Below are 16,979 nucleotides of genomic sequence, written 5' to 3'. Positions count from 1 at the left end.
ACTTAAAATTGCACAAGGGAAAGCCTGGTCTTGGCAACATACAGTCTCTCTAGTTGTGGGAAGTTCCAGAGAAGAAGCTGGTGTTTCCATAAGGCTCTGACTATTAATGAGTTATTTCTTCATTATTATTATTATTATTGTGCCCAGAGGCCCCTGTCAGGATCAGGATACCCTATTTAGTGTCTGTTCTTTAAAAGTTTCTCCAGAAGCTGTTACTTTGTGGTGGAGTATTTGACCATCTGTATGATCATGAAAGCATTTGCATTCCCCTTTTGACCTGTGAACATCACTTCCAGTTTGCTTTTGCTTGTTTACTCCACTGGGCAAACCTGAAAAATACAAGGTAAACTTGCAAACCTCATCTAATCATTTTGGTCTGTAAAACTGGACTTTGCCTCCTGGAGCAAAACATACACCATGATTGAGAGGTGTCCTTCTCCCTGTATACAGAGAATCCTTCTTCCATAGAGTAGTGAGAAGATTGTCAAATCCAATCCTAGAGGGTGAGATTGTACCTTGACTACTGTGTGCAGCTTTAGGCACCTGATAGATGTTTACAGAGTAGAGGGGATTTGGAGAAAGGAAATTAAAAATTTAGGGTCTGATTTACCACTGGATTACTTCAGTTGTATACTGGTGTAATTTTGTTGACTTCAATGAAAATAAACTATTCAGAGCACTTTGGATGTGGAAATCTGAAAAAAGAGAAGATTGGTTATTTTTCCTATGTCATGTAAGGTTGGAAGAGGACTCTGAAAATCTAGGTGGCTGTGATTATGGGACACCAAATGCCCAGGAAGCAGTAGAAAGGAGAAAGTGTTATTGTGGATTTGTTTTTAGGGATTGAGAGGCAAACGTGAGCTGTAACTTTAAGGAGAGGGGAAGAAGCTATTGTTGTTCTCCTCATGCCTTCAACATTGACTGGTTCTGTGGCATTTCACCTGACATTTAGTTCAGCTACAAGCACAAGGCTCTGAAAAACGAGACTGCAACCTCACTGCCTTCCAAATGGACTCCTGTTCATTTCCCTTTTGCATCTCAAAGAGGGACGGAAAAGGAAAGGGAAGGAAAGAATGAGCAAACATTCTTTTTTATTTGCTGGGATCCTTTTGGGGGTAGGCTTAGGAGATGACAGCCCTTGGGGCGCTGCCAAAAATCATGTCGGCTTGGGAATGGGAATAGTTACAGTGGGATGGAGAACTGTGCAATTATAAAAGCCTTTAATGAGGGGCCTGGACAAAAAGAGGACATAGAATGCCAACAATGAAAAAGGAAAAATAATGCTGACCAGAAATTTTCCAGCAGAATGTTTTTCCGTCAGAAAATGCTGATTAGTTGAAAGTGAAACATTTTGTGGTGAATATTTATTTTGGAAGGAGGGATGGAACAGAGCATTCCAATAAGGCTGAAATGAAAAATTGAAATGTTTTTGGAATGGAATGCTTCAATTTTCCATTTTGAAACTACTTTCTATTTCATATATATATATATATATATATATATGTGTATTTATAGTACAGCATATCATTTTTTAAAAGTCAAAATTGCAATGGAACATTTGATTTTACTGAAACTAAAATGTTTTGATTGACCCAAAATGAATTTTTTCCCCTGGAATTTCATTTCCAGGGTAATTTCAATTTTTTTGTTTTCACTGTGTTGCAGAATGGAAAAATAAAATCAAAATCATGGAATTTCCCATCAGACAGAAAATCTGGTTTCTGTCCAGCTCTATAATGCTCTCATTGACACTGTAGTTTGCTCTTTATCTCTAGCCCTTTTGAACTGATGGTGAAATTAGATCTGGGTGAATCCGAGGAGCTCAACGTTCAAATGAGTGATTTCAAAAATTGCTCTGCAAATATTAATTTGGACTGAGATGTTCAAAAAGAGGAACATAAAGTTAGGCCACTAAGTCCATATTTTGTCACCTAAATACATGGCCTTATTTCCATCCAGCAGCTCCCACCACCTTTCTGGATTTCAAATGATGCTTCACCAGGTTTTTGAAAACCTGGGCTTTGAATTTTTAAACAAACTTACTTCAACCATTGTTGTGCTCTGTAGTGGGTCCACTACTTCCTGAGACATTCAAGTAACTCATTTCTGTTAGTGCAAATGCCCCTGGAACACATTTCCTTTTTGTTATGCTTTATTTTACAGAGCCACAGATGAGAAAGAAAGAGCGTATAGAATAATACAGCCTCCATCTCTGAATACTGATAAAATATTGCTTACAATCAAATAACAATGAAAATGATGATTCTACATCGGTGTCACAGTCAGGGAAAAGAGAATGATCTTGAGTATAATTCAATGGATCACTAAGGTACATAGTCAAATACTTAAGTCACCGAAATATCCTAATCAGCATGGTTGACAGGAATCAGCCAAACAGCAAAGCATGCATGTGACAGAGTGATTTCTGTGACAATTGGTTACCTTTGACCTTTTGAATAGAAAGAAGTTTTTCCTGACCAGTATAGTCCTTACTTTAGAATACTCATGCCCACAATGGGAATCGAGAGGAAATGCCATTTTTAGAAAATCAACAATAGCTAGGTGGCAGAGATGTGGGATTCTCCACTTTGAGAAAAACAGTGCACATTTTAACTTGCACAGGGAAGCCAAGGAACAGAATCAATGCTTGTTCCCCAAAAATACATTCTCTGGAGCAATCTGAGCACAGGTCAGATCAATTAAATTATAGCACCAGCATGCATCTGTATCAGAGTTCCCTATTTTTAAAAAAGAGTCTGCGATATTCAAAAGTATCTCTGCAGCTGTAAAGAGCCACGATCATTAAGTGCCACAAATCTGAAAGGTAAATAGTAAGGCTGAGATTTTCAAAACTGTCTAGGGGATTTAGATGCACAACTCCCACTGAAATTAATGGGGAATTGTGCATCTGTCACTGAAGAGGCTTAGAAAATCGTAGATATTTCAATTAATACAGAACTTGAAACAATATTCGGGTCTTAAAACACATTATTCATCCTGGTGATGTTCAACCATGAGAGCATCTGTAAAACTACTGGCTGCTGCATTCTGTGCTTACTGCATTCTGGACAAAACCGTAAATGGGACCACAGCAGACAAAAGAATTGCAGCAGTCAGATCTTGACAAGTTGAAAGTATTGTACAGTAATTTAGTGAAGGTCTCCGCATGGCAATATTCTGATAAGAAATGTTCTCATTTCAAAAGCTTGAATCCTGCCCCGCTCTCCATGACATCAGAGGGCCTCAGACATCCTGGAATGGTATGGTTCCACTGTAGTTTGAGGAAGCAAGATTTCAGTTACCCATGCAGATGGTTTACACACCATGAGGCAAATCCTTCAATGGAGCTAAGACAATTTGCACCAGCTGGGGATCTCCTTTCATGAATTCTATCCAGGCAAGCCAGCTTTGTGAGGGCTCTCGATGCATTTCCATGCGTTAGGGTCTGGAGGCCGGGGCAGACAATGGCAAAGGGAGGAGCAAGGCTTATGGATCCTGCATTATGAAGAACAAAAAAGCAAAGCAGTGATACCAGAGTGGCGGACGCCAGCGCAGGCAAAGCCATGCAGCAGCTCTGCTGCTGGTCTGCAGCCTGTGGTGGAGAATTCCCTTGTTCTCCAGTGTCTTTGGGGCCACCCTGGTTACTTAGGCCTGGTACATGGTACAGGATTTACAAAATGTATTGACATATCCTATCTGTGCTCAAGCTCTTTGTAACAGGAGCTGGGCTCAAATAAATGTATCACCAGGCTGAATGCACCACACAACAGATGGTTGGAACCAGCTAGAAAAATCTTTATTTTGCTTCAAATTTTAATGAAATTATGCATTCTCTCCAGTGGGATATGCTGAAAGAAAGCTCAGCCTGGCAAGCTGATGGAATCCTGAGGTGTCAGTGGATTTGAGTCACATCTGTGAAGCAATGAAAATAAAGAACTGAAGTACATGAAAACAACCCCTATCCTAAATATAACAACATGTGGCTACAGAAAAGGAGTGATCCTAATACTGAACCTTGAGATACATCAACGCACAAAGGAGTAGGCCTGGTCTTAATTTGACCCATGATAACCATCACTGTTTGATGCTGCAGATAGGACTTAAACCAAATCAAAGTGGCGCCTGACAACAGATGGTAAATGTCTCAGAAGAATGTCATTAGCAATTGCAGCAAATGCTAATAAAACTAAGGCCTACCCCTTCAGTTCCTTCACTGGAGCTACGTTAGGCTTGCCACCTTTCTAAAAATTGTTGGTAACTGGATCCCCGAAGACCCGCCCCGTCCCACCTCGTCTCCCCCAAAGCTTTGCCCCTGCTCTGCCTCATCCTTCCAAGGCCTTGCTCCTGCTCTGCCTCTTCCCTCGAGGCCCCGCCCCCTTTCCTAGACTCTTCCTTCAAGGTCCCCACCCCCATCGCTCACTCCTCTCCCCCGTCACTTGCTGGATCATCCTCACTTTCCTCCCGTGCCCCCCTTCCCAGGTGGGCTCCCTCTGCTCTGGGGCTGGGATGGGAGCTGCTGCAGCCTGACAAGGAGCCTGCCAGCTGGTAGGAGGTGGCCCTGGCTGAACAGGGGCTGATATCGGTTAATGACACGGCAACTCTCCGCTCCCCGCAGTAACCAGACTTCTGGTGTCTGGTCAGTACATCTGACTGGACACTGCCAGGTCCCCTTTTTGACTGGACTTTCCAGTTGAAAACTGGGCACCTGGCAACCCCAAATGGTACTCAGATACAGAAACCAAAAACTGGACTGTCTGGGTAAAATCTGGATGGGCGAGAACCCTAAGCTCCCTCGATTTACACCAGGCCCCTCAGGTCATTCTACTCACTTCACCAGAGCAAGCTCTGTGCCGCCCTGCCATCTCCTAGTGTGTAGGAATTCTTCCTATACACTAAGCTGAACAAAATGAGTTTGTATCCGAATATAAATGATTTCTTTGAGCACTGTAGACAGAATACTTAAATTAGAAACCTGATGAAAATTAGTCATATCCTCAGCTGCCAAGGAAAATTCTCCTCAGCGAAGGAGGTATTTAAGCTTCTTTTAAGATTAGATGGAACAATACCAGATTCCAAGGAGATATTCCTTGAATAATTTGTGCCATGACAGGTAAACACTCCCTCAGCAGCCAAGTAGGAACTGGATTTAAAGCACTTCATTATCCTCAAGCCGTGTATCATGTCTGTGATATCAAACAGAGAAATCTTCTTAGAACTACTCCAAGTCCCTGGCTGGCAGGTGAAAAAAGCCACAGGTTGGGGGGGGGGATTCGGAAAGCTGACTCAAGCTGATACCCAATTTGCTCACAATACTTGGAGCTAATTCATGACATAACTGAAGATGTTACGAAAAACTTCCATAGATGGAGCTAAACAAACAACAAAAGACGTTTTTTATTGGTTTCAAAGATTATGGTACCTCGAAGGTTGCAGGACTATTGGATGTGAAATAATGATGACAAACAAAAATACTTTAAGGTTTCAAGCAGTATATAGAGTTTCTCCAGGGATTGCCTGTAACATCACATAGCATGCCAAAAAGTCAGGCAAAGGCCTGAATGGTCCTATGCTGTGTCAGAGAATCACTCCAGATCTCTTGAAATCACACAGAGTTCCCACAGAGTCCCAGGGAATTCTGCAGAAACCCACAAAATCCCACAGTGATTCTGCAGACCACAACAATATTGCTGATAGCTGTTTCAAACCAACTCCCACTGAAGTCAATGGGAGTCTTTCCATTTACACTAATGGGAACTGGTTCTAGCATTTAGCTGTTATCAGTGATTTCCCTATTCACAACACCGCACAGCACTCATCTGTCATCTAGCCAAGCTCAAAGTCTCTTCACATACACCAGCTTTACTGATAGCAGATAGCTGAAATTCCCCTAGATGCTTTTCTCACCAGCTACAGAAAGCATCCAGCTGTCCTATGCCTCAGAAGCCAACTAACTCATTGAATCCTGAAGGAGGATTTTGCTCTCAGCCACTGCTTTCACCAGGATCTCAATCATTTTAAATAGAATTGTGCCAAGAAACTGCTACATCAACAGCTACATATTCTCATCAGTTCAGAGAGGTGCTTGATTCTGTTGGCTTCCTGGCTGCAAAGTTTCTTATAGTGTTCACTCAGCTACAGCTAGAACTGGGCTGGAAATTGTTTTCCTGTCCCACAGTAATTTTTGAGAGTTCATTTTTTTCCCCAGTCTCAAACTGGAACAAAAAGTCAAAATCTTGAAAAGTTTTGCTAAACAAAAACAAAATAGAAATATTTTGTTTCAATAATTTTGAAATGTTTCATTTCTATATCAACCTTATGTATTTTATTTGATTTTTATTATAAATTAATTTACATTCTGAAAAAAAAAGTCATTTTGACCTGAAAAACTGAACTTTTTCGTTTAAAAAATGTCAAACCTCGGCATTTCTACAATTTCAATTTTTTTTCTCAAAAATTTTTCAAAATAGGAAATTTGATGAAACTGACCCTTTACTGTGAACAGTTTTGATTCTGATTATCAGAACCACTCGACTCTGGCACTATTCTAGACACTCATCTCAACAGCTCCACTGAACAGATGGTGGTTGCTCATGCCAGTGGTCATATGGTAGCAACTGAATCTCTCCAATCATGAGGTAAAATCCCTTTGGTCTTCCACTCCAGAAGAAGGGCAGGAAAAAGGGTTTGTGCATGAATCAAATCTGAGAAACAACCCTACACCTAGAAACTAAAGATACTGTGAAAGAACACTGAACAGAAAAGACAAATACTAAGAAATAAACACAGTGATCAGAAAGCTAATGGGCAATAGAGTGAAATAGCTGCAGATGGTCAAAAGCTGCAATATGTTCCTCTGGTGCAGAATTTACCGAGGCCAATGTGTAATCCTCTGAACCATAGGAGAATGTGCAGATTAAATTTAAAAAGAAAAGGAGGACTTGTGGCACCTTAGAGACTAACAAATTTATTTGAGCATAAGCTTTCGTGAGCTACAGCTCACTTCATCGGATGAATGCCGTGGAAAAGACAGTGGGGAGATTTATATACACAGAGAACATGAAACAATGGGTGTTACCATACACACTGTAACCAGAGTGATCACTTAAGGAGAGCTACTACCAGCAGGAGAGCGGGGGGAGGGAGGGGAAGACCTTTTGTAGTGATATAATCAAGGTGGGCCATTTCCAGCAGTTGTCAAGAACGTCTGAGGAACAGTGGGGGGTGGTGGTGGGGGAATAAACAAGGGGAAATAGTTTACTTTGTGTAATGACCCATCCACTCCCAGTCTCTATTCAATCCTAAATTAATTGTATCCAGTTTGCAAATTAATTCCAATTCAGCAGTCTCTTATTGGAATCTGTTTCTGAAGATTTTTTGTTGAAGAATTGCAACTTTTAGGTCTGTAATCAAGTGACCAAAGAGATTGAAGTGTTCTCCAACTGGTTTTTGAATGTTATAATTCTTGACGTCTGATTTGTGTCCATTTATTCTTTTACGTAGAGACTGTCCAGTTTGACCAATGTACATGGCAGAGGGGCATTGCTGGCACATGATGGCATATATCACATTGGTAGATGTGTAGGTGAACGAGCCTCTGATAGTGTGGCTGATGTGATTAGGCCCTATGATGGTGTCCCCTGAATAGATATGTGGACACAGTTGGCAATGGGCTTTGTTGCAAGGATAGGTTCCTGGGTTAGTGGTTCTCTTGTGTGGAGTGTGGTTGCTGGTGAGTATTTGCTTCAGGTTGCGGGGCTGTCTGTAGGCAAGGACTGGCCTGTCTCCCAAGATCTGTGAGAGTGATGGGTCGTCCTTCAGGATAGGTTGTAGATCCTTGATGATGCGTTGGAGATGTTTTAGTTGGAGGCTGAAGGTGATGGCTAGTGGCGTTCTGTTATTTTCTTTGTTGGGCCTGTCCTGTAGTAGGTGACTTCTGGGTACTCTTCTGGCTCTGTCAATCTGTTTCTTCACTTCAGCAGGTGGGTATTGTAGTTGTAAGAATGCTTGATAGAGCTCTTGTAGGTGTTTGTCTCTGTCTGAGGGGTTGGAGCAAATGCGGTTGTATCGTAGAGCTTGGCTGTAGACAATGGATCGTGTGGTGTGGTCTGGATGAAAGCTGGAGGCATGTAGGTAAATATAGTGGTCAGTAGGTTTCTGGTGTAGGGTGGTGTTTATGTTACCATCGCTTATTAGCACCATAGTGTCTAGGAAGTGGATCTCTTGTGTGGACTGGTCCAGGCTGAGGTTGAATTTGGGACAGAAATTGTTGAAATCATGGTGGAATTCCTCAAGGGCTTCTTTTCCATGGGTCTAGATGGTGAAGATGTCATCAATATAGCGCAAGTAGAGTAGGGGCATTAGGGGACAAGAGCAGAGGAAGCGTTTTTCTAAGTCAGCCATAAAAATGTTGGCATACTGTGGGGCCGTGCGGGTACCCATAGCAGTGTCATTGATTTGAAGGTATACATTGTCCCCAGATGTGAAATAGTTATGGGTGAGGACAAAGTCACAAAGTTCAGCCACCAGGTTTTCCGTGACATTATCAGATTAAACTTGACACCTACTGCACATGGAGCTGACTTTGCTCCACTTCTGAGTTTACAGTAAGTAGAGGTCCCAATCTGTTCCATTCTAGACCTTAGCAAGTTAACATTTTATAGACAGACAGATGCAAATTAGATAGGTAGTGGTCCAACTGCTAAAACTGGCACTCATCATTCATTCTGGGTGTGTGTGGGAGGGGGGGGGGAAGCATCTGCAACTTGTGCAGGTGCAAATTATGCCCACTGAAGGGAGGTGGTGCTTTTGAATATCTATTCTTCAGGATATCATCTAATCTATCCATCTATTGTATTTATAGAACACCAGTCAATATTGTCTCCATATAACAACCACAATAAGAAGAAAAACAAAATATTTTACTTGAGGTGGATTTTAAATCATTTGGACACTTATTTAAATTTGGAATTCTGCCCACTCCTGTTCCTTCCTTTCTTTACCCTCCCTCATCTTTGCTTATCTGTATCTCTTCTTACAGGTAGGCTGCGAAAAGGTGGATTTTGCTCTGTGTTTTGAAAATAGTTAGCTGGAGCTTGCTAAATAATATCTTATAATGTTATTATAGTTTGGATGTCTATACATGTTGGTCTCCTGTTTGGGAATCTATAAATTGAACATGCTTTCTCTCTCTCTCTCTTTCGTTTTGTCTTTCACCAATCAATGTGTTATTTAGGTATCAGCTATAATACTATATCTAGGTTCTACTTCTGGAACAATCTTCTGTAGAATGTTATCTGAAGACATTCTGTTGTTCCACAATGTACTTTAGTCACTTTTTCACTGAATTCTGGAGAACCTGGAAATGGCGTCCATTTCTACATCTACCATATCCATTCATTCTGGATGTTACTTACTTTCCTTTCCACAAATCTGTGCAGATTCAGTTTAGAACTATGGAGAAAACTGGCTCAGATAAAAGAACTGACCCTAATCTTCACTAGGAAGTTGAACCAAACTCAAACCCATTTCTGAAACTAAAAAAAAGTGTGCACAACTTAATAACTTTTTATGTTTGAGTACCTCTGCAGGTCATGTTCCCAGTTGTGACCATTGTTTAATGGTACTGTATTTCCTATCCTACTAGAAATAGGAGAGACCAGAATCCTCATGACAAAATCTGTTCTTGAAAGATTTCCAGGCAGGTGTTGCAGTTCAAAAGGTTTAAATAACTTGGGGAAGGATGGGAGAGCAGCATCCTACAGCTTGTGTTCTTTCATCTGTGAAATGGGGATACTACCCATTTTTGTAAAGTGCTTTGCATTTTTCAAATGGAAGATGTGATATAACAGATAGGGTGTTCTTATTACTGTTGCTTTGTGATTCTTTGCTATGAGCCTGCACAATTATCTCCCATTTTTGTGAGACGAGAACCTGAATGTTTGTAGTTTCTTTGAGGAGCGAAAATTCAGTTAGCAGTTTGTCTGTAGATGTAGCCTTTTTCATTCACAGTTGTTACATTTTTAATAAGCCCTATAACTCTCTGGCTGTGTTACATCTCGGTAAACAACTGGTACCTGATTTGCTTTTAATTACATAGATTGTGGTTGCAGTCAAATTGAATTATTCTCCACTACAGATTTAAAATATTCTTGCAAGGGTAATTCTGGCTCTGACTCAGAGCTACCAGTATTGGTCATAACACATTGAGGTTTTGGTTAACAAAGTACCATACCTTAGCTCTGAATATGAATCATTCACTAAAGGGAGAAGACCAAGCCCGTTATTCTATGGTCACCAGAAATATAATACTTTACAGGAACAGCTTAATAACAGATGATTTGGGGACTGTTTCTGACCTTGTAAATCCATGTTAAAGACATATACAGCATCTTTGTACTCAGGACTACAACACTCAAGGAAATAGCCCAGGGCTCATTCCTCATTTTTGTTGAGAGACACTGTAAAGATTGCTCAGATCAATATTTGACCTACCTAGTTTGTCTACAGCAACAATCAACATGTGCAGCCTTGCATCCATGAAAAACTTTATGACACCACACTCATGTGAATGTGAAAGAGTAAAGGAAAATACATGTCAGGCTTCCAGTGGGGTTATTTCCAATTCCAACTTTGAAGAGTTTTAGATATGGTTCTGAGTGACACAATACAGATGGACAGGGAAGAGCAGATTAGATTGCTACAAAGAAAGAGCTATATTGTGACCCATGTTAAGTTACCTAGATTGCAGCCCTTCATATCCAGGGGCTGCATTCCAGCTCCTCAATCATGTGAGGCAGTGATCTGTGATTATGTAGAGCCCTCCTTTATGTCACCACTTACTGGCCACTGGCACTGGTTGGATGCATGTGGGTTGGTGGAGATTATGCTGTACTCCATAAAAATATTTTTTTCAAATTACTATCACCCAGTTCAACAGTGGCAGCTCCGAGACACAATGTCTCCTGGTGGGGTGATGGTGCACCTCGGCAATGCCCCTTATGGTGGGTTGCCTGCAAATCTAGTCCAAACTGAGTTTTTTAAAAAGAATTTACCAAAAAAAAAAAACCTTGAAAGGATGATTTAAAGTTGACAGTGGTTGGCATATAATATGCCACTGCGTTGTGATTGGCTTTGCTATGTCAGCCTCATTGCTGGACATTGGCCCATACAAGGTGAGATTGCCTTCTCATCTCTTGCACTAATGTCATCAGAGTTGTTTTTATTAATATGTTATAATTCTATTTGTGTGTCCTTTAGTCCTTGCTCCCTTCCTCTGGCTGGTGTCTCTGAGAAGTCTTGCTTATGCGCCATTTCTAGTCCCTTGATTCAGGTCCCCTCTCCCTTGCAAACATTTCTGAGGTGGAGAATACTGCTAAGCTATAAGTTATGCTATCTGAGTTTTCACTTTACTCTCATTATATGGAATGTCACCAGCATGACCTAATTCTCTCAGTCTAGTTCCATATTTACCTAACAACTCATTAAAGAGGTTCTTCCACACTGGAGCAAATTTATGGGAAATCAAATCCAGTCTGGAAAAGTAATTTACTTGGGGATAAATCATTGTTGCGATAACTGTGCCTACAAATTTATCCTAATTTTAAGCTCAACTGTAAAAAGTGAGTGAAAGTTCATAAATTGTTGCAATGACCTGTTTTTTATATCTATATCTATCTATATATTTTTTTAAAGTAAGAAGGAGACAGAGAGGCTGAATTAATTTAAACAGAAAGGGATTGACTAATACCAATCAAGGACTATGTTAAGATTCTGACTGGTAAACAAGAGGAATAGAGAACCGGAAATCAAAGAACCAATATTGGTGTGTTGGAAATTAGGCCTATTGGTGGATAAAATAATCAGAGAATGGACTATTCCTCCCAATACTCCCTTTTGGGGTTCTTAAAAAGAAACATCTATGTGGGGGAAAAGCTGGCTACAGTGACAGTGACTGATGAAAAAACAAAAAATGGAGAAGGCGGCGCAAGCTACAGCATCATGGCGGCCACCCCCACTGTTTCCTGAGTCCCCAGACCTTCTTCATCCTCACTCTGAGAAATATCCTCACCAGACTGGGCCAGAGAGAGGGTCCCAGATGACATTGCCACCTCCACTGGCTCCAGCTAACTCCCAAACACCACCTGGTATTTGAGACTTTGGGCAGGTCTACACTAGAAGCGCTACACCCGTGAGCAACATAAGTTAATTCAACTTAAGCGGTAGTATAAATCTACCCTTTGTGTCTCTCCTTCCCCACCCTGCCACCATGTGTCCTTTTCATTCCCTACCTTATGTCTTCTCTTTCCTATACTTCTCCTTTTGCCTTCTGTCTAATTGGACTCCGGTTTAGCTGGCCAAGATGGTATATTTTGCAACACTGTCATGAGCCTATGACCAAAAACAGGCAGCTAAAAACAAATCTTCCAAACAGCCTGGTGCTGGAACAAGTGTGCCAGGTCTCAAAGTGGCTGATAAGACCATGTGCTGTGCCTGTGTTTTTCTAGCAGTGAGCTTGCAAGTGAGTCATACCTGAGAGAAAAGCTGCATTTTCTGTCTTTGCTGTTCTTTTCTTCTCCCTTTTGTGTGTTTGGCTTGTTTTGTTTTCTAGAAATTGGGTCTGGACTTTAACAACAGCAGCAACAACAATAGCTCCCCACCATCTCAACTAACTTCTTCTCCTTTCCCAAAAAGAACAGTTATTGTCATTGAAAAGATTATAGAACAAGGGTTGGGTTTTTTTTTCTTTAAAGACTCTCTACAGCCATAGGGAAAGGAAACAAGGAATGTTGTTAAAATAAAAGCCTTAATTCTTTACATTTCAAATGCTTTAACTGATTTTCCTTCTTCTCTGGATCTTTAATGGAGGGCTTAAAGGATTTTTAATAATGTTGTTATGGTCCTGAGCAGGCTGAGTTCTATGTATATGAAACCCCGAACCTTGTTTAAAACTGTTTCACGTTGAACAGTTTCAGGTTCATGTTAACATCTTTGACTCCTGGGCTCCCTTTATTCCATCTACATTAATACAGCCTCCCTCCACCTTCATGTCCCCCACCACATCCACACACTTTGCACTGAGCTTGACTTAGCCAATGTTGGCACTTGAACTTTTTTAGGGGTGGCATGTCTGTGAATAAATCCATCCTGTCATGCCACACAACAGCACAACCGCTTTTCAGCCATTACTGCCACCACAAGGCGAAAGTAGCCCTGGCTACAAGTGACACAAGAATGAGTGGTGGGCAACACTGTGCGCTTGGAGAAGGACAGACTGAGGGATGAGGAGAGAGAGAAGAGAGTGAATGAGGATAGGAAGAGAGGAGAGAGTTAATCGCAAAAGGGCGCTGGAGTGAAGAGAGGAGTGGAAGAGGAAAGAGAGCGGATGAAGAGAAGGCAAGAGGGACTGAATGAGATGGAAGTGAGGGATCAGGAGAGGAGAGGGAGTGTAAGTATTTACTAGGTTTGGTCAAAAATGGAATTTTTTTGAACAAAAAAAATAGTTTGACATTTTTCCTGAAATTGTCTGATTTCTGATTAAATTATTTTAAACGATGTTCCCATTTCTATTATACTCTAAGGGAGGCTAAATTCATATTTTTTCAGTCCTCCCCCCCCTTCCTTTTTTTCCCTTCCCTTTACTTTTTCCTCAGTGGAAAGTGACCAAAACCTCCCAAACCTGAAAACTTACAATATCAATTTTATTTGAATCAAAATGAAAATATTTTGTTTTGGATCTTTTAATGGAAAACTTGCAAAATGTCAGACAATAGGGAATAATTATTTGCAACCATTTCTTCATAGCTCGAAAAACCATTAAAAATGGTTGGCTTGAAAAACCATCCCTAATATTCACAGTATGTCACAACCCTTACTTAACTTCGCCTTTATGTAACATGTGTGTTGGCTGTGTGGGGGGCCATGCCTAACTGCAGGAAGATCAATGATTGGTTCTGTTCGGTAGAGGGAATTCAGCACCCCTCTCAAGCATGTCTTGCAACATGCGTTAAATTTTCAAAAGGCTCCTAAAGTCTTTTAGGTGCTAAGTCACATTTTGAAAGTAATTTAGGCACTTGGAAACCTAGATCCTACTGATTTTCACTGAGACTTAGGTTCCTAAGTGTGACACAGAGGCACATTGATGGTTCACAATGCTGTGTCAGCAACTCTTGTCAGGCCTGACATACTCATTCCACCTAACACACTTTTGTCATAATCGGTATCTAAAAGATGTCATGTAAGGTATCAGCTACAAACTGGTAACATGCTGAACCCAAAAATCATTGTGTGGTATATATACAGGGTGTGTACAAAGAGTTATAAATATGTGCTAGAATTATGTTCTTAAAATGTGTTTGGCAAGAGGTGCATAAATCCAGACTACTCTGGATAAAGAAATGTGCATTTGCTTATCTGACCAGCTGAGTCATCAGGCAGAGACAGTGAAAATATGTTTGAGGATAAGGTAAACAAAGCTAACAAGCAAGGGAGAAGACAGCATGGCATTCACACCCCAGAAGGAGAGAAAAACTTTAACTAAGCTTACTTTTGAAAGAAGACACAGCAAAGGTTTGCTGCACTATAAAAAGAAGGGGAGAGAATCCCATAGTTATCCATCACTAGAGCTAAAGAGGCCAGTGCTTCTGAAATCATAGAATAGTGGATCCTCCAGCCAAGAGGCGGGAGGGTGAAGTCTCTGGGATCTGAGTATAGGTGAGAAACCTGCTTAGGCAAAGACTGTAACTTGCTGAAATTAAGTTTTGGTCTTAGTAGTGTATTTTTACTTTTGTTTGTGGTAACCCTTTCTATCCTCATTCCTTAAACTTGGTATCACTTAAACCTTTGCCCTTTTGTTAATAAACTTGCTCTATTTTTACCAGAAACTAACTCGGAGCTTTGATTGAAGTGGAGGGTTTGTCAACCCCAGCTAGGTTAAAGAGCTGCTGTGTACTGTCTCTTTAAAGGAGCAGTGAACTTGATAAGGTTTTCACGGTGCTACAGTAAGAGGCGCTGAGCATAGCAGAGAAAGACATTTTTTTGTGGGAGGACTCAGGACTGGAAGGGATGTAAATGTCCCCCACAAAGACTAACTGGGCGGTGGAAGCCAAGGTGACCTGCATGCTTGTATATTGGCTGTTGGTGCCAAGACTGTGAGGCACAGAAGCATAGCCTTTAAGAGTGGCAAGGCAAGTGTTCACTGAACTCCTTACTGGCCAGAGGGTCACACTAAGTCTCATTTGAAAATGGGACTTAAACCTTTTTAAAATGTTGCCCTTCTTCTGATAATTGGGAAGTCCATCACTGACAGTTCCATTCCCTGAGGGAGGTATGAAGAGGGGATGGGTTTATTCCTTTGGCTAATTGTTTTCTGTGTTTTCCTTGCTATTATTTATCTGTGGATAAGAGCTCATTCCCTTACAGTCAACTCAGTCTCTTCTTGCTGAATCTGGCCACTAAGCCATGATCTTATGTTTAGGACCATTACAATCCATTGTATTGATGGGCCAGTCTCAAAAGGTTTAGAGATTCAGATAAACATCCATAAGCTCAGATGCTTATCCCTTGGTGTGATTGAATATGACCATTTACATCATTGCCATTGCCATTGTTATACATTTGCAACAAATCTTGTACAAAGTATGTCATGGAAGGTGTCAATGGAAAAGATATGATTTGCTAAGTGTGAATACTCTGTTTATATGCATGTGTCATCTTTGTATCTGAAGCTATGAATATTGGCTATGTACTGACATCATACACGTGTGTTGTAGTCGTGGGTAACGCCCACCAGGTAGACTTTACATTAGAGCCACACCACTATTTGAGGATGACCCATTCAGGACATTTCACTCTGACAGTGGGCCATAGAAAAAACTCATCCCATCCAGTAAGCCTTCCTGTGGATGCCTCAGCAAGAATATGGGCAATGGCTGCCCCTTGTGAGTCAACAAAGCATGTAAGGACATGTGATGTACTCATGTGACCCTGCACTCCATCTTGAGACAGTACATTTCCAGGCACATGGCAGAGGATATAAAAGACCCCTGAGGTATTTTGTCTCTTTCCTGCCCTGATTTTCTGGACTGTGGCTTTACCACTAAAAGGAACATTTTAAACTATGGACTGACAACCTGCCAATGTTTTGGAAGTTACCAGAGAGATTTTATAAGCAAACAGTCTATTCCATCACTGCTACAAACCTGATATAAGGACTTTGCAATTATTTGTTTGTATATGATCTATTAACCATTATTAAGTCTCTTTTTTATTATTAAACCTCTAGTGTTTAGTTACTAAAGTATTAGCATCAGTATGATTATTGGGTAAGATCTGATTTATATACTGATCTGGCTAAGTAGCTGATCTCTTGGGATTAGAAGGATCCTATAGTTGATTAAATTGGTTTCCAGTAACCACTCATCCTAGAGTCGAGTGTCTGGGTGGTGAAATCCGGGCTGGAATGCCTAAGGAGATGGAATTTTTGACTTCTTGTTAACCAGTGCGTTGATACAGAAGTATACTTTTGTTACTGCTTTCGTATAATCTAAGGATAGCATATCCACCAATCTGCGGTGAGTCTGCCCTATTTCTCAGCAGTTTGTCCTGCACTTGGCATCCTTATATATGACCCACTGAGGCATGATGACACTTGGTGAGGCTAGTTTCAAGGGGGCTGGAAATACTATAAGAATCGCAGTTCTCATGGCATTTGTGTATTCCTGTTTCTGGTCCCAGATGAAACCAGGTTTTGCATGACAATTAAAATAAGTAAATAAATAAACTAAGAAAGAAACTTTTTGAACCCCATGAGCTCAGTGTCCAGAACACTATGTCTCCTGTTTCCCAATTATATTGGCAGGCCCACATTTTAGCTACCTGGAGCTGCCACTGATTTGTGTTCTGGGGATTTGAGTTGCCTTGATATATTTTTCCCCTTTTACTTTATTACCAACCCCTCTTTCTGTCTAGATCTCTTCCCCTAT

The 16,979-nt window shown here is 40.9% G+C and overlaps 1 protein-coding gene across 9 annotated transcripts in view; it reads right to left on the bottom strand.

Moving 5' to 3' along the window:
• CHRM2 (cholinergic receptor muscarinic 2) overlaps positions 1-16,979 on the bottom strand; it is a 242,997-nt gene that overhangs the window by 116,034 nt on the left and 109,984 nt on the right. The window contains exon 3 of one of the 9 annotated variants that reach the window (XR_012665947.1): positions 1,709-3,495. The exons of the other annotated variants lie outside the window; for them this stretch is intronic. The gene's annotated coding sequence lies outside the window, so the exon portion shown is untranslated. Of the gene's footprint in view, positions 1-1,708; positions 3,496-16,979 lie in introns of those variants that run through there. 9 annotated transcript variants of the gene reach the window in all.

Source organism: Caretta caretta, chromosome 1, assembly GCF_965140235.1.
Source record: "Caretta caretta isolate rCarCar2 chromosome 1, rCarCar1.hap1, whole genome shotgun sequence".
NCBI lineage: Eukaryota > Metazoa > Chordata > Testudines > Cheloniidae > Caretta > Caretta caretta.
The sequence above is the reverse complement of the archived record's forward strand: the minus strand, read 5'-3'. Positions and strand labels throughout refer to the sequence as shown.